This window comes from Delphinus delphis, chromosome 3, assembly GCF_949987515.2.
Source record: "Delphinus delphis chromosome 3, mDelDel1.2, whole genome shotgun sequence".
NCBI classification, from domain to species: Eukaryota; Metazoa; Chordata; class Mammalia; order Artiodactyla; family Delphinidae; genus Delphinus; species Delphinus delphis.
In genome coordinates this window covers 140434910-140460262 of record NC_082685.1, presented here as the reverse complement: position 1 = coordinate 140460262, position 25353 = coordinate 140434910, and the positions used below count along the sequence as shown (strand labels likewise).

At 40.6% G+C, this 25353-nt stretch overlaps 2 pseudogenes; both read right to left on the bottom strand.

The window, feature by feature from the left end:
* Positions 1-6055: 6055 nt before the first annotated feature.
* Positions 6056-6228, bottom strand: LOC132423793 (U2 spliceosomal RNA; annotated as a pseudogene).
* A 13610-nt stretch (positions 6229-19838) lies between these two features.
* Positions 19839-22388, bottom strand: LOC132422277 (cilia- and flagella-associated protein 53-like; annotated as a pseudogene).
* Between the last annotated feature and the right edge of the window lie 2965 nt (positions 22389-25353).

Sequence of the window (25353 nt, the reverse complement as noted above, 5' to 3'; positions counted from 1 at the left end):
TGACCTGATGCCACTGGTGGGGAGATGCCAAGTTATTCACCCAAGGGGCAGATGTTGTTAGAGTCATTGACTTCAAAAAAAAAAAGAATTGCCTCCATCAGGGCTCTGATGCTCTGGTGGATGAAAGAGATCGTGCATCTCAAGATTAGCCCATTTTGAGCTTATTTTTGTGTATGGTGTTAGGGAGTGATCTAATCTCATACTTTTACATGTACCTGTCCAGTTTTCCCAGCACCACTTATTGAAGAGGCTGTCCTTTCTCCACTGTACATTCCTGCCTCCTTTATCAAAGATAAGGTGACCATATGTGCATGGGTTTATCTCTGGGCTTTCTATCCTGTTCCATTGATCTATCTTTCTATTTTTGTGCCAGTACCATACTGTCTTGATTGCTGTAGCTTTGTAGTATAGTCTGAAGTCAGGGAGCCTGATTCCTCCAGCTCCGTTTTTCATTCTCAAGATTGCTTTGGCTATTCGGGGTCTTTTGTGTTTCCATACAAATTGTGAAATTTTTTGTTCTAGTTCTGTGAAAAATGCCAGTGGTAGTTTGATAGGGATTGCATTGAATCCGTAGATTGCTTTGGGTAGTCGAGTCATTTTCACAATGTTGATTCTTCCAATCCAAGAACATGGTATATCTCTCCATCTATGTATATCATCTTTAATTTCTTTCATCAGTGTCTTATAATTTTCTGCATACAGGTCTTTTGTCTCCTTAGGTAGGTTTATTCCTAGATATTATTTAAAGACCTAAATGTAAGGCCAGAAACTATCAAACCCTTAGAGGAAAACATAGGCAGAACACTCTATGACATAAATCATAGCAAGATCCTTTCTGACCCACCTCCTAGAGAAATGGAAATAAAAACAAAAATAAACAAATGGGACCTAATGAAACTTCAAAGCTTTTGCACAGCAAAGGAAACCATAAACAAGACCAAAAGACAACCCTCAGAATGGGAGAAAATATTTGCAAATGAAGCAACTGACAAAGGATTAATCTCCAAAATTTACAAGCAGCTCATGCAGCTCAATAACAAAAAGACAAACAACCCAATCCAAAAATGGGCAGAAGACCTAAACAGACATTTCTCCAAAGAAGATATACAGATTGCCAACAAACACATGAAAGAATGCTCAACATCATTAATCATTAGAGAAATGCAAATCAAAACTACAATGAGATATCATCTCACACCAGTCAGAATGGCCATCATCAAAAAATCTAGAAACAATAAATGCTGGAGAGGTTGTGGAGAAAAGGGAACACTCTTGCACTGCTGGTGGGAATGTAAATTGGTAAGCCACTATGGAGAACAGTATGGAGGTTCCTTAAAAAACTACAAATAGAACTACCATATGACCCAGCAATCCCACCACTGGGCATATACACTGAGGAAAACATAATTCAAAAAGAGTCATGTACCAAAATGTTCATTGCAGCTCTATTTACAATAGCCCAGAGATGGAAACAACCTAAGTGTCCATCATCGGATGAATGGATAAAGAAGATGTGGCACATGTATACAATGGAATATTACTCAGCCATAAAAAGAAATGAAATTGAGCTATTTGTAATGAGGTGGATAGACCTAGAGTCTGTCATACAGAGTGAAGTAAGTCAGAAAGAGAAAGACAAATACCGTATGCTAACACATATATATGGAATTTAAGGAAAAAAATGTCATGAAGAACCTAGGGGTTAGACAGGAAAAAAGACACAGACCTACTAGAGAATGGACTTGAGGATATGGGGAGGGGGAAGGGTAAGCTGTGACAAAGCGAGAGAGAGGCATGGACATATATACACTAGCAAACGTAAGGTAGATAGCTAGTGGGAAGCAGCCTCATAGCACAGGGAGATCAGCTCGGTGCTTTGTGACCACCTGGAGGGGTGGGATAGGGAGGGTGGGAGGGAGGGAGACGCAAGAGGGAAGAGATATGGGAACATATGTATATGTATAACTGATTCACTTTGTTATAAAGCAGAAACTAACACACCATTGTAAAGCAATTATACTCCAATAAAGATGTAAAAAAAAATTAAATAAATAAATAATAATAAAAAGAAAAAACAATAAAAATAAAAAGATTAGCCCAGACATACTTACTAAACCAGTGCTGGCCTGGGGTCACTCTTTTCTCTGGCATGACCTTCCTTTCTATTCCCATCAAAAACAATGACTTAGAAAGTCTGTCTATGGTGTGAGAGGATTACAGCAAGTACACTAACACCTGTCAGAAGTTTTGTACAATAGCACACAGCATGATCATTATGGGTTCAGGAACGTTCAGGCATTGGTGTCTGGCTCTGAATCTACTACTCTCATTAAAATGCATCTGTAGGATAACAGAATGCTGTGTTTGGCATTATCTAGTTAAACTGCACTCTGTGTAGACCAGGAAACAGTATATGACACACTCCATGTACTCTGTTAGGAAAGGGGCAGAGATGGGATGCTAGGATGCTAACACACTGAGAACTTGCCTGTGTGGTCTGGTTTAAGACCTAATTGTTTTCCTTGCTTAAGAATTTCTCCTTCAACTGGCCTATATAAAAGGCTGCTTTTTGGAGGTGAAGGTATTCTCCATCTGAGGCATTCATTTAAAATTTAAATATTTCAGAACAGGATAGTAAAGTAACATTTTACAGTGAACTGTGTTTTTAGAGGAAACAGCTAGCCAGTTGCCTAGCTAGGCCCTGAGGACAGGATGACATTGTGAAGTGGTTCTCTGAAGAAGGTGAGTTGAAGCAGAAGGGTCAGGACAGAGGCAGTGGGTGTCACCTGGGAGGGTCTGGGAGGGCCTGGGGGGGATCACAGGTGGGGACACCTGGGCATCTTGGGGACAAAATGAGAGCACTGTGAGCTGGGGCTTGGTCAATAGGGATGGAAATTGTGGGATCTCGTGAAGAGAGAGGTGCAAGGAGAGTAGGCTCTAAAGACAAATCCGACTTCTCTTTCATAGTTTTCTGAGGCCTAACCTGAGAATTGGTCCTGCGTCCCTCAATGTCCAGACACTTACAAAGTGATTTCGTTGTTTTGCATCCTAACAGGTGACTTTCCTCTTCATCTGCTTGATCAGGTCTTAGAATAAAGACTAGGGAGTTGGGTTCTGGAAGAGAGGGCACAGTTCATTCCAGCTGTCACAACTTTAGCCTGCCTGTCATCATCTCCTTCCTGGATGGGAGCAGTATTATTCTCCTGTCCACTCCCCCTGTTCCAGATTCATCTCATCCAAAGGGAACGCTGATGGTGTCACGAGCCTACTAAAAGATATTAAATGTTCATATTTGGTCAACTGAATGATTTCTCACCTGTAGTAGATAGATTTATTGTTACCAACTATTTAGCCCTCTTTCCTGAGAGAGGACCATACATCCTCTTTCATGGCAATGTGACTTTTAGTGCTTCCTGTGTTGGAGGGGTATCTTTCGCTCTGTTGACGTCAGGGTTGGCCATATGATTTATTTTTGCCAATAGAATATGAGCAGATATGACATATGGCTTGTTTCTGGCAGAAGCTTCAAAAGCCATCGTATGTTTCGGCCGGTCCTTTGCCTTGGGAGACCAGGTTTCCCAAGTAGGAGCAGATCCTTCAGTCTGAGTCGAAGAATAAGATGAGAAGACACATGATATGGAGTCATAGAAGCCACCAGCAGGGAACACAGATGAGAAACAAATGTCTGTTGCTGTAAGCCACTGAGATTTGGGGTTTGCTTGGTGCAACAGCAGAATTAACTCATAGAAATCCATTCCACAATTTATCCTCAACCTACTTTTCTAGACTTACATGGCTTTACAACAGCACATGTACCCTACACTCCAGCCAATCTAGAAGAATTTCCATTCCCCAGCCTCTGTGTTTCTTTTATTATTCTCCTAGCTCAAATTGCCTGTCCCCAATCTTCAACAAATCTCACTTTAGAGAATCTTCCAGCTAGCTCTAAATCTAACTCACCTACAAAATCTTTCTGAATGTCTTGGTTTGAAATGATTTTTCCCTTCTCTGAATTCCCACGAGCATTCATGGCTATGCTACCTATCACTCTATTCGTTAATAATAAAAAGCACTATTTATAGAGCATGTACTACATACCAGGGATAGCTGTACATATATGTGTATCTATGAATACCAGATGTTGGTTTTTACCAACTGTGTTTGTAGACACTAAGATGGGGTAAAAACAAAAAGGCTTGGGCTTCCCTGGTGGCGCAGTGGTTGAGAATCTGCCTGCTAATGCAGGGGACACGGGTTCGAGCCCTGGTCTGGGAGGATCCCACATGCTGCGGAGCAACTAGGTCCGTGAGCCACAACTACTGAGCCTGCGCGCCTGGAGCCTGTGCTCCCCAACAAGAGGGGCCGCGATAGTGAAAGGCCCGCACACCGCGATGAAGAGTGGCCCCAGCTTGCCACAACTAGAGAAAGCCCTCGCACAGAAACGAAGACCCAACACAGCAAAAATAAATTAATTAATTAATAAACTCCTACCCCCAACATCTTCTAAAAAAAAAAAAAGGGCTTATTGTGGGTGAAAAACCTGTAAAGATAAAAGGGGAGGAAGTAGTAGAAAGTGGCAAGAGTCTTCCTACCACAGTGACAGTGATCATCTGACACCTGTGGAAGAAGACAGGGAGGACGGAAGCTTGGGTAGAAAGAGTTTCGAGCTGCAATGCAATTCCAAGAAATGTTCTGCCAAGTCAGTGGGAGTCTTTAAACCAAAGTCATCTTTGGGAGGAAGGGGTCTCCTATCTCAAATGACCTGCAATTGTTCCCCTATCATCCTTGGCCATTAGCTGGGAGCAGCCTTGTGGGAATATATTATAGTGGATCCCAAACAACAAGAGCTGGGGTTTGTTCATCAGTGATGCTCCCACAACATAAAAGATGAACAGTTCTTTATCATGGCCATCACATCAACACTAGCTTATTGAATCCTCACAAAAACCCTATGAGGTTAGGACTGGTATCATTTTTGCTTTAAAGTAAGGACACGGAGGCCTAGAGAGGTTAAGTGACTTTATTGCCATCACCCAGCTAGTAATGGGCTGGAGCCTGAGCTTGTCCTCTAAGCTATCATTGTAAGCACATGAATGAGTTAAATGCACCTTGGTGTTGCCTGTGAGAAGGTGGAAACCTGAGCGGACAGTGATCAATGCCACCTTGTTCTTGTTGGATCCAGAAATGCACAAGCCTCCCTCCAGTTTTCATGACACACAAGCTCTTCCCCTATCTGTGGGTCAAGGAATAGAACCAGATGTTTCTGATAAAATATTATGAAATATTTTATGAATAAAACAGCTCCATAGAAGTGCTTCCTAAAACCCCACGGAAACAGGTTTCTCAGATGCTTTTTCCTATAATTCTTTTTTTTCTTTTTAAGAGAAGGAGGTTGAGAATAGGGTGGTTGATCAGAAGAACAAGGTTTCAGAACTCTGAGCAGGGTTGGAGAAGAGGTCCAAGAGAATACAGAGAGCCTTATGGGGTAAGAGACTGGAAATGTGGAAGAGCTGGCAGGCCCCGGCTCCTTGAGACCACAGGCATAGGGCACCCCGAGGGGCAGGACGGCAGGGGCCGACTATCTAAGGCGTAACCACCTGGTGGTCAGGCTGGCTTGAATTAGGGAAGAGCACGGAGCCTGTAAGGCGGCTGACGTTTCCGTTACCTGGAGACGTTACTTCCACAAAGCCGGTAAAACTAGCTCTTGGATTTGGGGTTGCTGCCACTCTGAGAGCTACTGAAAAAAGTCCTTGGGCCCATGACAGCAACAGCATAGAGTGGTAATAATGAAGACACTCACCAATAACTTGCTTAAAAACCCGCAAAGGTCAATGCCATACTCAAACTAAAGAGAGCCACCCACCAGCTGCAAGTCGGCAGGTGAGGCCAAGATGGGAAGAAAAGGAAACAAGACAGCCTTGCGAAGGTACGGTGGGCGGAGCCAAGGCTGCATGAAACCTCGCGAGAAAAACAGTACTTCACTCTGGCAAACCAAAGAGGAGCAAAGTGATGAAGAAAAGGTGAGGAAGGCAAAGTCTGCTCTTTGTTGTTATGAGAGGGGTGGACCATTCCCGGAGAATACCAGGTCCAGGTGTGGCGTGAATGGAGCAAACTCCTATTCCAATTCCCAGCTCCAAAAATGTGCTCCATTTACTGTATTGTCCTCAGATATTAACCTGATGAGAGCAGATACTCCACTTGATCGTAGCCAAAAGGCCGGGAAGCGATTCTTTCCTGTAATTCCTGAGCCATTATTCCAGTCCTATTTCCTGCTGCATCTAATCAATGATGTGTTGTTATAGTATGCCTATTGTTTTGGTCTTCTGAATCCATATCTTTTTTTCTCCTGAGATTAATTTTTTTCTTTCTTGTTATGTTTCCCATTATTGAGAAGTTGTGAATGGTCTTGCTGAGAAAAGCTGATAAGGACTGACTTAGATAGATAGTTGGTATTTTGAAAGGAGACCAACTACTTTCCCCAACCCCAAAAACAAATAAAGAAAAGAAAACAGAAGGACTTTTAGGGTTAGGGTAAGTAAACCATTGTTTCCTATATTCCTATAAACGAAGCACCTTTTTCTTACCTTTCTCTTTGGGTCCAGTTTAAAAAAACAAAGCAAAACAAAAACACCCAACAAATAACTCACAGCCATTTGATTATATGTATATCTATTTTATATATATATATATATATAATCAAATATGTGTATTATATATACACACATATATATATAATAGAGAGATGAGTATGTGATATGATATATAGATTTATCTATATATATGGTATGAATACACAAGATAGACTTCTTTCTACTGCAGTAGGTGGGGTTACATAGAATGCTGGCATGTGGTAGAATCAAAACACTCCCTAGGGCGAATGCTATCTGCGGAAGTTGCAAGGAGAAACTAAAAGACACCAAGCAAGCAACTGTACAGTCAACCTCCCAAATCCTCCCTGGATCCTTGCACTAATCACTGTTCCCCTGACCACAGTGTGTGGCATTTTACTTTTCAGCTCAGGGTCAAGACTTGCCCTGGACATGGCACTGGAGGTGGGATCAACTACCCTATAAGCTCTTTTAACGTGTGCCACAAACAAGCCTAGTTAATGCGTTTGTAATTAAAAGGCATTTTTCTCCCACTGCCACTTTAAGATGAATTCATTGAAGAAGCTTTTTTTTTTTTTTTTCTGTCTGCCTTTGGAAGAAAACTATCAAGGACCATGACATTTCTGGTCATCCTCATTTTATAAAAAGAGACCTCCAGATCTCCTAAGTCTTATTTCAGAAATTAGGATCTTCAGTCATAATATGGTAATTAACACTACGATTTGCATTTGCAAATAAGACTTGTACTCCATTTGCTAGAGGTGGCACTGGACAAGTCTGTCTTTGGAGAAAAGGATGTGATGGGTTTCTTGCTTCTTTGCCCATCTTTCCTGTCACCCAATAGCTGTTCTTTCTGACCTGGGGCTGAAAATAGGAGAGGAAAGACAGATAAAGGGGAAAGAAAAAATCCACTTAATTGTCCTGCCTGTAAGCTGGCTTCTTGTGCTCATAGCCTCACAGATAGTCCTCCAGACTCACGACCTGCTCGGCCCCTCGGACAGTAACAGACAACAGTTCTCTTCACCTTTGACCTATTGTTCCTATTACCCCTCAGCCTCTGATTTTCAGGTGCTTCATTTTACACAGATCCTCTCAGTCCCAATTCCCTTGTCCTCTGGCAGAAGTTCTTTAAGGCACATCTTTAGGATCCCACATAAAAGGGTCCCCAGCGGGCATCCCTTCCCCAGAGCCTCCACCTGGCTGTAGGCATGCCAGATCTTGACTTGCAGTCAGAGGGGAGCAAAGTTATCTCCTAGCCACAGTTCTCTCTGCTCCCGCAGAGCACCAGAGGGAATTTGGTATGTGTCAGAGGAACCTCCCAAACCCAGCAACAAAAGCAGTTTCTCAGAGCTGTCTCCTTTGAAAGCCCTCCCACTAGACTCCAAGTCAGGAGCCAGGCCTCACCTTCACCCCTTGCCATGGGGTGGAGGGTAGAACTCAAAGTACAGCTTTTTCTATCTAAAGCCTTCTCTTAAAATCTTCCTCTTAATTTCCAGTTTGGGGAATCTTTTTACCCTTGAAGTGGGTCAAGGCCCCAAATCATGTACCTGGTTCTGAGCAATTTCCTTTGAAGTTTGCATCCTGATTTTCAGCCTCTCCTCTCACTTGATATCTGATGTTGTTTACATGGCATTTCAGTTGAATCTTCCATTTCATACCATGTGTCATCTTTTTTCAATGTTCTCTGCCCCTTTTAGCATCTTCTGTGGAAATTTCCATGTTCTTATGCTGCATACTCTACCAAGTCCCTAAAATGTGTCACCTCCCTGGGGCTTAGCCTTCCTTGGTCCTCCTCCTCCCTTTTTGACATCTGACCTGTCCCAGTCCTCCCAACAGCACACCATCATATTTTAGATTTGGGGCTTCCATCCTCAGGGCCCTGATCTTTGCTAAGGGAGCTTCGGTGACTCCTGTGAATGCTCTGTCCTGTGTTCTTTTTCCACATGGCACAGGGCATGTTCTTACACTATCAATTGAAAGTAACAACTTGACCCAGAAGTTTTCTAAATTGGAGGATGGCTTGTTGTTCTTCTTGTTGTTTTTACTTTTTAGCAAAACCCTTTTTACAAACTAAATATTTCAATCCATTTGCTAGTAAAAGTTTCAAACAGATAAAACATGAATAAGTGGGAATAAAGTGAGAGTGGGCTCCCAGAGACCACCCATCTGGCTTCCTCCGCAGCCCCACAGGCACTGATAAAGAAGCCTGGGGCGTCAGGAAACACACTTGGAAAATCTCGACTTTTAAACAAAACGTGACTTTTAAAACGGGAGCAAAGCATGGAAGATTGATTTTGGGGAAGGGTTGTGTGCCCCACAGCCCTTCAGAAGTTACACCATATGGGCTGCCTCCTCTCTATGAAAATTAGTGAACGCTAGGGGCCCCAGCCCCAATTCCCGGCTTACTTTTGATACAGTCAGCTTCTAAATGCCACCTCTTGGCAAGACCTCAATGTGCCTTGGAATTTGGTTTATTTATTTCTTTAAAACCCAAGCTTCTGAAATGGAATCCCTATGAAGAGACTCATAAAGGCAAGGGCTTCTTTTCTTTAAAAACCGAAAAAACGAAACTAAAAACAAACAGCTCTCAAAACTTTATTCTGTGGATTATGTTTATGGCATTTTAATGCCATTCCTTAAATCTCTAAACCATATGAACTGCTGAGACTTTAACAGACTAATTATGCTGCTGGCCTTTTGAACCTGGACTGCTAGGGACTATGTTACTGCTCTGAGTTTTAAAAGGAGAGCCAAAATGTCCCTTTACCTTTTCCGTGTCAGTTTTTTCTCCTATAAATGTACCAACACTCTGTGATATTGACATCATCTGGCCAACACAGAGGAATGGACCCTACCCTTTAGCTGTCCCACCCGCCAGCCACGTGGGTGTTTAGACATTCTCATACATATTCAGATTTCCTAGTTAGGCATGTGGAGCAAATCAAGCGGTTGCTACTTAGGGAGGAATTGGCAGGATGACTTTTCTTCTTTTTGGGTGAGGAAGGATTCAGGAAGAGTAGAGGGAAAAGGATTCTGAAGTAACACTAGAAAAAGAAAACAGTCTCTTTCCTCCCTCCCTCACAATCACTTCTCTATTGGTGACCCCATAAGAGTTGGTGTTTGTGAAATAGGACTCTTAAGGACTCCGCTCTAGTGAACAAAACAAGCTGCCATGATCCCAACAGGCCTCACACTAGGCATGGTCAGAGTCTGAAAGGCCTGGACCCACAAAAATTTTGGACTGATTATTTTGCATTGCCTGCACTTCATCCCTGGGAGGAATGAAGCCTAGAGCTGGGCGGGGAAGCCAAGGAGGCTTGTGAGGGCATCTGGTGTGCTTTCCTTACCCCCTGGGCATCCTTGATTGTTGAGCAGTCTAAAGAGAGCTGAGATTCTCAGAGCTTTGTTGAGGAATGACAAATGGCCAATGTGAGCTGTGGAAGCAGCTTTCAGGAGGCATCTGCTCTGATTAACCTCTTTTTTGACATCTGAGGTGGCAAGAAACCCTCTGCACTGATTGGAAAACATTGTTTAAAACAACTGCTACCTTTAGAAAGCAACCATTTTTACTTAAAATTTACTTCCGAAGAATGTTGGACTGAAGGATTGATATCTAATGATTAAAATCTAGTAATTAATCTCCGGAAGCCAGAAAGAGAGGAATCAGAGCTACTTCACCAAGGAGGTCAGCTCAGCTCCTCCACAAACACCCATGAACACCCCAAACCACTTTTCTCTCTTTTGATGTTTATAGGTCACACGTGCAACTTGGCACAAGAGTATGTACAGTCTTACATGGTGAATGATTGTTTTATATGTTCTGTCTTGACTCCTCAGTGATCTATTTCTTAAAGGCAAAGAACGAGAACATGGGTTACATTTTTAATATACCACACAAGGTTTCCCTGCTCAGTGCTGGGCACAGGACAGGTCCTCAGAAAATCTTGGTTTGTTGATCAGTGATTGGCAAGTTCCAGTAATTGTCAAATGCATCGAAGAGCCCAACACCAAGCCTTGGTCTGCTTCTGCTGATCGATGGTATTGGCCAAAGAAGCAACAGCCACGGGCATTCGGGAAGCTGCGGTCAGTTTTATGGCATTCCAGGCTGAAAAGTATCATCTGTTCAAAATGCTTAAAACTAACTTGTATATTAAATATGACTAATTTTTTCTTCCTTGTCAATTTTTGTGCCTAAGTATTCTCACGGTAATATAACATAAAAGCTAACACAGACCTTGGAGCATTCACATTCCAGCTCTGCTATTTATTGGTTGTGACCTTGAGGAATTCTATAACTCTAAATATCTTTTTCCCTCTCATTTTTCTTTTCTTTTCTCTTATCTTCAGACAGCATCCCTAAAATTGTTGCAGGATAACTTGTTTGCTTGGAAGTTAAATCTCCCGCTCTACACTGTTCAGGAGACTAACCATTGATGTAGTTCAAAATACTCCCACAGATATACACAAAAACATTCCTAGATAGAGAATGATAGATAGATAGATAGATAGATAGATAGATAGATAGATAGATAGATAGATGATAGATAGTAGAAGGTAGATAGATGATACATGATAGATTATTCTAATTACACTCTTAAGAGGATAGATTATGCTAAAGGGAGACTCACTCACAATCTAAACCAGGATGGGTTGAAGTGTGCAGTTTGGGATACATACTTGGGGCAGAACATTGATATCTGTACAAATGGTAGAAGCATAGAAAATGTTGAGGCAAGGAGGGGACCCAGGAGAGAGGAGAGCAGGGTGGTTGGAGCAGAGCACAGGATCAGAAGAGGATGAAGAGCTGGGAGGTCCCCACTGGTAGAGCAGACCAGAAGGAGCTTTGAAGAGAAAAATTACTAGGGAGTTATTAATTTGTTTGTCATGGGGTATGCTGGCATCTCTCTCCTTGTGTGTCACCGTAGTGTCTTTAATAGAATACCCTTGACTGTATCATGCTCACTGAGGTTTTTCTGTGAAAATTCTTTCCATTGGGAATATTTAGAGGATAAACTTCACTTTCTTTATCTCTAAAATGGTGATAATGTTGGGGTTAGAGCATAAGCATCAAATGAGCTTATGAAATGCTGGCATATAATAAATATTATGTGTTTACATTTTAAATACATTGTGAATTGATTTATCTGTAAGTTCATAACTGCCTATGGTTTTATCCTTACTATTGATTAGAATTGTTTTTGTGTTGCAATATAATGAACGTTTGATAGTGCAGGTATTGGAGTCAGACAAACCTGGGTTCAAATGCTGACTCCGCCCCTATTTTTGTGTGAATTCAGGCAAATGCTCTCTCTTTTCTTATTTGTAAAATGGGGATTATATTCATGTCATAGAGACGTGGTGAAGGGAGAAGGCTAAGGAGACAACATTCCAAGGCTGTATTACTCAAGGTTCCCAAAAGAAAAAGATTAAACACTCAAATGGGGGTAACTGGAGGAGAATTTAAGAAAGGGACAATTTATAAAGTTGTGGGTAGGCTGTAGGGGAAGCAGCACAATGGCTGGTACTGAATCCTTAGACTAGCAATAGAGGGCATGAGAGGTGTGGAGAGGAGCGGAGAGGGGTGGAGAGGGTAAGGACTGTTGTGTGGAACAGAGGATAAGGGAGTCACTTGATGTGGTCCACACTGATCAGTATCTCTGGGCACAGAGCAGAGATGGGGGGCAGGATGGAGGTGGATACAGAGAGGCATAGAAAGTGTCCAACATGAAAATGATTAGCAAAGTGCCTGGTGTAGTAGTACTCAATAAATGATTGCATATATTAAACAGAATAAGATATATTTAATATTAATGATCATGAATCTATAGTTTTTTCTGTACCCCAAGAAATCAAAAGAATATCTGGTTTTATATGCCTAATGAAATCAGTATGATTAAAATATTGGTTCTTGCCAGTTCACCAGGGTTCATTAGAATCCCCTCATAGGCATCCCATCCTCAGGAGGCAGGGGCAGCGTTTCCAGATTCCCTGCTAAACTGTCTTTCTCATGACAGGAGTATAAATATGCTCTATGAGGAGGAACTTCACTGCCAGTGATAAAATACCCTGGCTTGCTCACTTTCCGGCCATGCTACCCAAGCCAAGGTACCATACCTCTTTGAGCCTCATGTATAAAAATGACCTTCTATTTTTGTGGCAACACGGATGGACCTTGAGGGTATTATACTAAGTGAGATAAGTCAGATGGAGAAAGACAAATACCATATGATTTCCCTCATATGTGGACTATGAAAAAAAAAAAAAGAAATGAAAAGCCAAAATAAAAGAACTAACCAAACAGAAAATAAACACATAGATACAGAGAACAGAGTAGTAGTTACCAGAGTGAGGTGGGGTAGGATGAAGTGGGTAAAGGGATCAACTGTATGGTGATGGATGGAAAGTAAATTTTTTGTGGTGAGCACACTGTAAGGTATATAGAGGTAGAAATACAATGTTGTCCATGTGAAATTTATATAGCATTATAAACCAATGTTACTTCAATAAAAATAAATATTAAATTTTAAAAATGATTTTCTAAACATTGATGTACCGCAAGCCTTAGTCCCCTGCCCTTTACTCTTCTCTGTCTAATCTCAATTCTTGAGTGATCTCATCTAGTCTCAAGGATTTAACTATCATTTATAAGAGATGACCTCAAGCCCAGACTCTATTCTGAGCACCACATTAGTACATCCAACTGCCTACGTATCATCTCCACTTGGATGTTAAAAGTCATCTCAAATAGAATTTGTCCCAAACCACATTCTTGATTCTTCCTTCTCCGCCTTCCCAGGACCCCCCCACCAAAAAAAAAAAAAAGGAAAAAGGAAAAAAAAAATTTTGCCCCTACCCACAGTCATCTCATCTAATGGACCTCCATCTCTCTAGATGCTTAGGTTTAAACCCCACATTCTTCCATGACTCCTCTTTCTCTCATACCTCACATGCTATCCATCAGCCAGTCCTGTCAGCTCTGTCTCCAAATCACATTCACATGCTCAGCACCTTTACAGAAGAGCCCTGGACTGAGCCCCCATCACCTCTCAATTAGAATAATTTGGATTAACTGTCTCTAACTGGTCTTCCTGCTTCCACAGTCTTCTTTCCCACACCATAGTCATAGTCTCCACAGGGATGATATTTGTAAATATAGGTCATATCATACCACTTATCTGCTCAGAACTCTAAATTGCTTCTTGACTCACTCCAAGTAAAAGTCAAAGTCTTACCATCATGTCCTGTGAAGTCCCTACATGATTTGTGTCCTCACTCTCCATTGATTGACCCCATCTCTTATTTTTCTATCCCGTAGTGACTCTGTTCCAGCTACACTGGGCTTCCTTGCTGTTCTATGAACATGCTAAGTATTCTCCCATTGCAGGCAGGTTGCTTGCATTTGCTGTCCCCTTTGCTTGGTACTGTCTTCTCTGTCCCCAGGTATCCTGAGCAGTCCTACATTTCCATCAGATTCTGCACAAAGTCCCTTGCTCAGCAAGGTCTTCCCTGACCCTGCATCTAAAATAACACATCTCACTCTCAATTCTACTTCCCTGCTTAATATTTTCCATGGTGTTGCTATCATCTTACATATATTCATACTCATTTCTTTGTTTGTGTTTAGTCTCCTTCCTCTAGAATACAAGCTCCAGGAAGTCAGGACTGTGTCTCTTATATTCACTGCTATGTTCCCATAGTTACGACAATGAATGAATTAGCTCACAGCTTAGAGTTGTAAGGACCGTTAACAGTTGGTGGTTCAATGAGATGAAAGTCCTGAAAGGGTCTTTCTTAAATAAAATACACATGGTCTGGGATTCTGGGCTAGTCTGTTAAATACTTACTTATTTTATGTTCTATTGCCAATAAAAAGTACTAACAAATAATGTAATTTTAAGTTGTTTTTGGTGTTAAAGGAAATATATGTTCATACTTAAGTATACTTTTCATGTGTGAGTTTTAGGATACAAATATTAAGACCACAAAAATTTCAATGAAATAACATTTGTGAAATTGTCTGTCATGGGGCCCAGAAGATGGAGGCATCTTAGTAGATGTTTGTTTTCTTCCTGCCATCCTTCTGGAGGCAGAGGAACTTCTGTTGCTCCTGAACTTGGGGTTGGAGTACGCATTTTATCAAACCTGTTACTCCACTTACACACCTCTTTCAATTCCATTCAACAGAAGCCAGTGGGCAATATGCAAATGTAGGAACACTGCCATGAAGACGTGTGATGATTTCTGCAGACTTCCCAAGTGTTCTCCCTTATATGCAACATAAATTATTACACAAATAATTCCTAGAGTATCTTACAATGATATAGTGCAGTGTTTCCCAAACTGTGTTCCAAATCAATGCAACCATCTATAAGATATGAATTGAAGTTCCTCAAAGGCAATGTTTCATGGTCAAAGAAATCTGGAGAAGATGGGGTTAAAGAAGACTAAACAGATTCCAAATTACAGTCCTTCTTTTAGTGTTTTATCTAATAACCTGTGTTGTGAGTCTTCTTGAGAAAAGTCATACGTGTAGGATTTTCTAAACTTACTTCACCATAGAACCCATCTTTATAGACCCTCAAGTTCAACTAAACACACTCTGGAATATCCAGTATAGTTTAAAAAGACTTGATTCGATTTTCATATAATCCTCTAACTTAACAGAAAAAAACATAATTATCCCCATTTTACAGATAAAAGGAAACTCTCAGCATGATAACTGGCTTCTTCATGGGTTGTAAAAAGGTAGAATGAACTAAACTAAGAGCTTTTGCTGAGAATTTTAATTTTCATTCCATTGCAATATATTGCCATCTAATTGGTATTAGTTTCCTAAGGCTGCTGAAACAAGTCACCGTAAACTGGATTGCTAAACAAGCGTTATTTTTCTCTCTCATGCTTCTGGAGGCTCTGAGGGAGAATCCGTTCCATGGCTCCTTCCTAGCTTCTGGTGGTTGCCAGCAGTTCTTGGAGTTCCTCGGCTTGTAGCTGCAACACTCCAATTTCTGCCTCTGTCTTCACATGAGTTTCTTCCTCCTGTGTGTGTCTCAGTGTCTCTCTCCTTATAAGGGCACTGGTCTTTGGATTTTCTAAATTATTCTGCTGCAGAAAGGCTTGCTATGTGCAAGCTTGAAGGCTTCATTTTTCTAGGCTAGAATCAAATCTTTATTTTATGACCCAATTGGGGGTCCTCGTCACACCTTTAGTCAGAGTAATTGTCTCTGTTTGAGTATTTGGCGGCTTATTTCTTTTTCTTTATTGGAATTTACCAGAATTCCATGCAGTATGCTGGCACAATGCACCTATATGACACAAAGAGGCTGTGATAATAATTTTCTAATGATTCTCAGATTTCTTATGGCTTTGAGGTCATGCCAGCCTTTTGGGACATTCTCCATCAGGCTATTGGAAAGAAGTGTTCTCCCCTTTCAAGACTGCTCAGTCAGTAAAGTTTAAGTCTAGAGCTGCTGGCACCTGTCTTTGTCACTTCTGGGAAGAAGACTCCTGAGCATCGAGACAACTTCAAGGAAGAAAGAGGAAGGATGGAAGGAAAGAAAGAGGAGGAGGGAGGCGGAGGGGGGAGAACGACGAGGGGAAGGAGAGATCTAATCCAACTGAGGCCCTGGACCCAGCCATCCCTGAACTGCCCTATTACAAAGAACAGAAAATTCTTGTTCACGGGTCGACTTGTATCCTTTGCCTGACATTGTCCAGACAAATATAGTATGAAGTTCCTTACGTCCAGTTATAATCTGCTAAAGGCGAGGGAGATGGAGCTGTGAGCAAGCGCCTGCCTTGGGTCAGGCTGTGTTAGGTCCATTATGTGTTAGGTCATTTAAGTCTTATAATGATTTTATCAATTAGGTATTGCTAACCCATAAATTAAAAAATAAAAACATTAGGATATTTTCCTATAACTTGCAAGAATAAGGTTTAAAAATAAAATGAAGATATTATGTCTGTGTGTTTATATGTATATATAGGTACATCCTCTCTATATACATATATCTCTTAATGTCATTTACATTAAGAGATATATGTATATGTATGTATATATATATATATATATATATACACATATATATATGTGTGTGTTTATATATATAAGTGTGAAACAAACAAAATTGACCTGCTAGTGGTGAAGAGACTTCAGCTCCCTATTTAGAATCAGTGGGAGGGTTTCCAGGGCTGTCAACTCACTCGCCAGGAAAGCCAACTTTCTATTGAAACCTTGATTGTACATATAAACACTGAGAAGTGTATTTTAATTCCCCACAGGCAAGTATTCTGAAAAAAGAGACAACAGGGGTATTCTAAATTCCTGGAAATCAGGTGGAGGAAGGACTGTAGCCATAGGAGAATAGGAACAAAGCATCCATTTCTATGTTGAGTACCCTGGAGGGAAACTTCATTCCATTCAATGCCCCCTGGCTGCATGAGTTCCTCTGAAATGGCCACACTGTTTAATGTCAAACTGAAGTGGAGTACCTAGAGATTATCATACTAAGTGAAGTAAGTCAGTCAAAGATAAATATCATATGATATCACTTGTATGTGGAATTAAAAAAATGATACAAATGAACTTCTTTACAAAACAGAAACAGACTCACAGACAGAAAACAAACTTACAGTTACCAAAGGGGAAAGGTAGGGGGATGAGGAATAGATTAGGAATTTGGGTGTAACATATACACACTACTGTATGTAAAATGGATAAACAACAAGGATGTACTGTAAAGCACAGGGAACTATACTCAATATTTTGTAATAAGCTATATGGGAAAAGAATCTGAAAAAGAATATACATTTATATATATATATTATATATATATATAATATATATATATAACTGAATCACTTTGCTGTACACCTGAAACTAACAAACATTGTAAATCAACTATACTTCAATAAAAAAATATGTAAAAAATATTTTAAAACATAAATAAAATAAAAATTTAAGAAATGAAGTGGAGTGACCCTACTATGGAAAATAATACAGTAGTTATCTACTTTCAGTTTCTTACCCTTGCCACGATAGGCTAGCTGTGTCACTGCCGCCCTCACACACACATCGAATGCCTAGAATCTTCTAGTGACTTGGCACCATTCATGGGATAAAAGCTCCTTATCTCCAAACCAGGGAATGCACTCTCCCAAAGTCCCCATCTGACCAGACCTGACTCTTGTCTACCTGGCCAACCTCATGTCCTCACCTGTGGCTTACGATCCAGCTAAACCAGTCTGCTTCCAGTTACACCAAAACGTCGTACTCTGCAGTGCTGTCCAGGCTTTGCAGGTGTGTCCCTTCTGCCTGGACTCCCTTTCCCAGTCCTATTTGCTTGACAAACATCATTTTAATCTCTTGCAGGGATCTCTTTGATGAGGCACATAAACCCAGAGTTAATACCTTGTTCCCTGTGCTACTTATATCTTTGCTTCCATAACACATACATTTTTTTTTTCCTATCTGCAATAGTAAGGATAACACTTCTGTCTAGTACCCATATAAGTGGGGGATTTTTGCTTTGGAAAAATAGTCCATTATAGTGTATACAGCCATAGGCTTTGGGATGAAACTGCTTGTGTTTAAATCTGAATTCTACCTTTTATTACCTGTGACACCTTGGATATTTATCTTCTCTGGGCCTCAGATTCCTCATCTATCAAGTGGGGATGGTAATACTAACACTCCAGGGGATTTCTGTGAAGATGAATTGAGATAGTCTAAGCCAAGTGATGGTTGCAGGTATGTTCTCAACAAAGGTATATTATTTTGTCTGTTAACTTAGGGAAGAAGGATGCTCTTTGTCAGGAATTGGCCAAAGTAATGCTAGAGCATAATTAGGCCATTTTCAAGACACTGCAGGACGTCTGTTCTATTTTCCTCTCTTGCTTGTGCACATCAGCTGCTTACAAAGCTGACTCAGGATAAGAACACCAGCCTTGTCAGTCACCTAGGGAGACACCTCTGTCTTGCTGTTTCCAGACTCCCCCAAAGGTTCCAATCAAATAGCATATAGTACTGCTGGTTTGGGGCACAGATAGCCCCTCATTCAGCCTTCTCCCAAATTCCATGGCATATTTTGTCACCTGAGCCTTGAAAGTTTTGCCATTTTAAGTCTCTTTTGAGTAGGTCTAGCTGCTTCTGAACCCATTACAAGAATCTGCTTGGGAAGGAATGAAGGAAACGGTTCTGGCAGGTTCTAGCACTCCTCCTATAATCTAAGGATCTCAGACATTAGCCACCATTCTCTCCTTTACTTCCTGCCCCAAACGGCAGGCACATCAGTGGGCAAGTACACAGTGGGAGCTCTGCAGGTAGCAGCACGGCTTTCCAGCACAGCCAGCCCCAAAGCTCATTTAAACCAGCCATGCTGTTGTGGTTTGCTAACTATTGTCTTTACCAGTGAATTCTATGTGCTGGGTAAGTCCAGGGTGCAGACCACTGTGGAAAGCTTCCAGGCCAACCTTTGTGCTGGTGAAGCCCAATTAAACAGAAGTACACCAGGCAGGAAGCACTCCTGCCTACAGGTCAGTGTGTGTCTCACAAGTTGCTTTTTAAACAAAATCCAGTGCCATTTATTTGGTTAGATAATCCAAGGCGTACTTTCATTAACCAGAGTCAATCTATCTCTTTCCTCCAAAATGAAAGACGCATTTAAGTTCTCTGGCTTTCTCTTTAGTGGTAGATGAAGGCAATTTAAAAAACTGACTAAGAAGAATTCCCCTTGGATTCATCCTTCTACCTTCCTCCAAGCACAGCATTAAAGATGAACCAGCATCACGCTGTACTGAACAAGGCGCCAGATTATACTTTAACAAAGCTAATGTGAGCTTTGATCTTTAACCCTTGAATAGTGGTCACAGAGAGCAGTTTCACTTAATCTATTAGCATCTATAAACACAGTCTCAGGCATTTACTTTTAGAGAAAATAACCTGCTCATTTCAGTGGAACAAGGTGGACAGCCAAGGTCAATGAAGCATCAAAAGTAAGTTTTCCAGCCCGTCGTGGAGGCGGGATGGGGGATGACTTTTTTTTTTAAATGGTATTTAACAAATAGCATCTGAATGGAATTTTAAATCAAAACCCCAGATGATAAAATCTTGGCAGAAGAACCTACTATTTTTAGCACTTTTTTTTTTTTTTTTTTTTAACCTTCTGACATCTGTTCTTCTCACTTTCTGAAATAACCATTTCACTTAGCTAATGCTGTGAGGTGTGGGCTGAGAAGTTACTCATTTTCTCCGTCACCCATAGAAACAATTTCTTACGACTTAAAGGAGATTTTTTTACCCACCTCTTTCATATGAGGTAAATCCTTACCAAGCTTGAGAAACAATCAAAATTCAGAAAGTCTGAGAGCTACCTCGTGGAATCCTGGCTTGCTTTTCTCAGGCAGGAGAAATATATCACTTGCCCCACCTACAGGTATGACTTGGAATTGCCTGTAAAGGGGATTCTGGGAGCAGAAGGTATTTACTGAATCTCAAATTTAAACCAAACACCATGAAAGAGATAAGAGAGAATTAAAAGATAAAATTTCTATTCTCAAAGAACATATAATGTGTGGGAAAAGTAAAACTACTTAGAAATTATAACAAAAGTGTAATATATAATTTTCCAAGGATTCTGTGAAGATGGTAGGTTCACTATATGTGCTTGACCCCTTTCTCTCCCCAGGGTCTCCACTGAGACCCTGAAGACTTGTTTTGTATAAGTTTGGGGCAGGAAGGAGGGAAGGAAATGTTAGCCAGCTGTAGAGTCAGGAGGGGGAGGGGTCCCACCTGCACAGCAATGATCAAGGGCTCCTGGCCACAGCCTGGGGCAGCCAAGTGATTTCCTTGTAAGGCCCTGGGACAGGGATGCTGAAAAACCCTAGCCCCTGAGAAGAGGCTAGCATATCCAGAGGAGCCTGGGACAAAAATCCAAGGTTACTGCAGATACTTGAGGAGGTCAGCCGGCTGTCCAGGCCTGTCACCTCAGTGACCCCAGGAGGGGCTGCCAGTTTCCAGAAGAGGCCTGCCTGGCTCAGCCACACTGTTCCCCTCTCGTGTTAACTTTCTTTGCCTCGAGATCAGGAGAGGCCCAGGAATCTGGTGGCTTCTGTCGCTATCCATTAATCCCAAGATCACAGCTGGTTGGCCCATTGTCACCAGCCTCCTGGAGTAGTAAAGCAATTTTTTTTTTTCTGTCTGCCAATTCTCAACTCTCATGGAAACAGATCGCCAGTTCTAAGGAATCTCCCTCCTAATTATAATATGCTGGGCTGCTTGTGGGTCTGCAAGGATGGTGATAAAATTGAAGAGGCTACTGTACTTTGTTATTTTTAAAGAACATACAAGCATATTGTAGTCATAAATATTAAAAGACTGAGAAAAAATATGTTGGCGTTTATGAGACTATGCTGGAAGCTTATTATGACAAACTGTCCACATGGGGTGCATGTTTCTGGATGACACCTGATGGGTGATCTAGATCTCCTGGATCTTGGCCTGACAAATCTTGTTTGCTGCTATCTCTGCTTGAAACTTCGTCCTCCTCTGCTTCCTGAGACTGCAGCTGGTAGGATATTTGCATCTGCAGCAGCCTTCTGTACTCTTGGGCTAAACCGTAGCCTCTTGCAAAATTCTCCTACTCTCTGTTAAGTTCTTCAAGACCTTCGTTTGTGGGATCCTATTCCATAGCACCTTCTTCCTGATCTTTTCCTTTTCTTTGCAAGCTTTCTTGCACTTGAACTTTTCTTGTACACATGACCTCATTCCCACGTTGTTTCCTTTCCTTCCCGTCAAGTCGCAGCAAACTGTCCTTCTCAGCCAACTTCTTTTCCTTCTTTTCCTCTATTATTCTGTCTAATTCTTTCTCCCAAGCATCTTCCTCTTCACGTTGCTCTGCTAAATATCCCTGAGAAAGCTTCCGATTTCTTCCCATGTCTTCTCTTTTTTTGCTTCTTTCTTATTAGTCTCTTCGTGGACCTTTTTTTTTTTTTTTTTGCGGTGGCCTCTCCCGTTGCGCAGCACAGGCTCCGGACGCGCAGGCTCAGCGGCCATGGTTCACGGGCCCAGCCGCTCCGCAGCATGTGGGATCTTCCCGGACCGGGGCACGAACCCGTGTCCCCTACATCGGCAGGCGGACTCTCAACCACTGCGCCACCAGGGAAGCCCTATTCGTGGAACTTTTGAAGGGCCCTTTGCATGAGCTTCATGTTCAAGTCCTGCTCTGTTCTCTATTCCTGTTGAATAGGTCCTACCTTCTCTCAGAGGGCTTTTTGCAAAAAGGTCCTAATTTCCTGCTTTGTCTCCTCTTCCTTTAGCTTATACTGTTCTTTCTCAAGTTTACCCTTTGTACCGTTGTTTCTCCTCTTCTCTGTCGCTGCACCACCCGCTCTTGTGTTTGATGTTGGTGACCTGGGCGCCCAGCCCCTGGTGTGTGTTCTCCACCAGCTCTTTCTGTCTCCTCGCCTCCTGGGCTTCTCAGTTTTTCTTGGCTCATTGGTCTTTCTCCCAGGATTCTGAGACCATCTCCTCTTCCACCAGCTTCTACCTCTTCAGCTCCTCACTGAATTCTGCCTGTGCTTTCCGCTCTTCACACACCTTCTGACGGATATAAAGCAACTCAACATGGACCTTCTCGCAGCATTACTTGAATTGCTATCTAACTTTTCAGCCACAAAACTCTGTCTTTATTTTTCTTTTTTCTCTTTCAATAATGATTTTTCTTCTCTTTCTTTGTTTTCCTCCTCAATTTTTTCTTCTTTCAACTGCATTTCAGTAAAATACTCATTTTCTTCTGATGTTAAATGTTCATGTAGTTTATTTCATCTTTTGTCAGTGTAGATGGAATACTGTACTTAAATATTTTTTTAATCTATTGAGGTAACATTGGTTTATAACATATATGTTTCATGTGTACAACATTCTATTTCACCTAATGTATACACTACAGTGTGCTCACCACCAAAAGCTTAGTTTCTATCCATTGTGATACATAATTCCCTTTACTGGTTCAGACCTTCCCACACACCTTCCCCTCTGGTAACCATTACTCTGTTCTCTGTATCTACATGTTTATTTTTGTTTGGTTTAATTTATTTACTTATTTATTTATTTACCACGTATGAGTGAATTCATAAGGTACTTGTCTTTCTCCATCTGGCTTATTTCACTTAGAATAATACCCTCAAGATCCATCTATATGGATCTATATGCAAATGGCAAGATTTCATTTTTTCTGGCTTAGTAGTATTCCATTGTATATATATATACCACATCTTTATATCCATTCATCCATTGATGTGTACTTAGGTTATTTCCGTATCTTGGGTATTGTAAATAATGCTGCCATGAACATAGGGGTGTATACAACTTTTTGAATTAGTTTTTTCATATTCTTCAAAAACTATCCAGAGTGGAACAGCTGGGTCATATGCTAGTTCTATTCTTAATATTTTGAGGAATCTCCATATTGTTTTACATAATGCCTGCACCAATTTATATTCCCACCAACAGTGTGTGAGGTGTTTCTCCACCTCCTTTCCGACACTTGTTATCTCTTGCCTTTTTGATAATAGCCATTCTAACAGGTGAGAGGTGATAGCCCATTGTGGTTTTGATTTTCATTTCTCTAATAACTAGTGATGTTAAACATTTTTCCACGTGACTATTGGCCATCTGTATGTCTTCTTTGGAAAAATGTCTGTTCAACTCCTTGCCCATTATTAAATCAGGTTTTTTTTTGCTGTTGTTGAGTTGTACAAGTTCTTTATATATTTTGGATATAACCCTTTATCAGATACATGATTTTCAAATATCTTCTCCCATTTGGTAGGTTGTCTTTTTGTTTGGTTGATGGTTGCCTTTGCTGTGCAGAAGCTTTTAGTTTGATGCGGTCTCATTTGTTTACTTTTGTTTCCCTGTCTGAGGAGATGTATCCAGAAAGATATTGCCAAGACCAATGTCTGCACGAAGTCTTGTATGCAAATTTTCATAGCAGCTTTGTTCACAGTAGCTGAAACCCAGAAACAATCCAAATATCTATGAAATACTAATATGAAATAAAAGGAATGAACAGTACTGCTATACAAAACAACATGGAGGGATCTTAAAATCATTACACTAAGTAACAGAATCCAGACACAAAAGATAGCATATGGTATGATTTTATTCACGTAGAGTTCTATCTGAAAGGAAAGCTATAGTGACATATAGTAGACCAGTGGTTGCTAGGGCTTGGGGGTCCCTAGGGGTTGGGGGTAAGAACAAGGGATATATGAAAAAGGGCGTAAGACATATTAGGGTGATGGAAATTTTCTTTACCTTATTTGTGGTTATGGTTATTCAACTGTTGTCAAAACTCATCAAATTGTACCATTAAAATGGATAAATTTCAGTGTATGTAAATTATACTTTAAAAATCTAATTAATTTAAAAATATCTAATAAATTCTGTCATTTAATAATAGTACTATTATGAGTTGTGGGACTCACTGCTACCTCTTGGGATTTTTGCTGCATAGGCATCATACCTGTAGCAATATGCTTGATACTATCTATTAATTCTTAAGGGTTTACTATATGGCAGGCACTTGTTTGACTGATTTTACAGTTTTTGATTAAATAATCTTTCTAACAGCCCTGCGAGGGAAGCATTGTTATCTCCATTTGACAGATGAGGAAACTAATCACAAAAATATTAATTAACAGCTAGTAAGTGTCAAATTTACATTTTGAAACAGGTAATTTGACTTTAGAGACCAGATTCTTAACCATGACTGCACGGTGAAAGGCAAACACAGGAAATGTACATGTCAATACACTGCAGTCTGTTTAATCTCCCAAATGAAGGGTATATGCAAATAGTAAGTCCTATGAATTCAAGAAGGGTGAGACTTGGCATGGGAAACCTTCATCGGGAAAGGTAATTCTAGTTCAGCGTCTTAAAGTTTGAGAAAGATTTGAATGGTTGAGTAGCATCAGAAAATGTGACTTTCTGAAAGTCACCTGATGTTAGACAAGGCACTTTACTTCTCATAAAGCCAATCATTTCATTCTTAGACTCAACTGGGATATTCTCAGTAATAAAGGGTGAACACTCACAGTCTCTTCTAAGCAAAAGTCATGTCAATTTGTTAATTGTAATTTGGTGTGCTTTAAAATCAAAGGTAATTCTTACCAGAAACTTTAACATCTGCTATTAGATTAGACATTAAAGCCGTATTCAGAGAGAATTTTAAAATATTGAAGCCAAACCTTTCACACTTTTGAAAAAAGAAATTGCTTCAAATGTTGTGCTCCAGTCATTCCAGCAGATGGCAATACAATCATTGTTAAAAAAAATTTTCACTATCCAACTTAAAAAAAAAAAAAAAGACAAAACCAACTTTTATTTATTTATTTATTTACCTCTGTGGTGAGTCCTTCTCTGTGGTAAGCTAAAACAATGAATTCTACACAAGATTTTTAAAGACTGCAAAGCTTTCTAACACCCTAATTAAAAAGGACTTTAAATACTAAACTAAACACTGATCTTTATTCTGTAGAAAATGGGGAAAAAGTACATGGTTTTTGAGTCAGGACTGACACGGTCAGAACTGTACGTTAGGAAAATCACTCTGACAGGGAAAGGATGCGTGGAAGTATGTGGAAAGATAGAATAAATATTGCTTGAAATGGTCTAGAACAGAAGTAATAGGAACTTGATCTTGGCCATGGCAGTAAAAACTATGGCTTACATGAGGAAATAACTGCA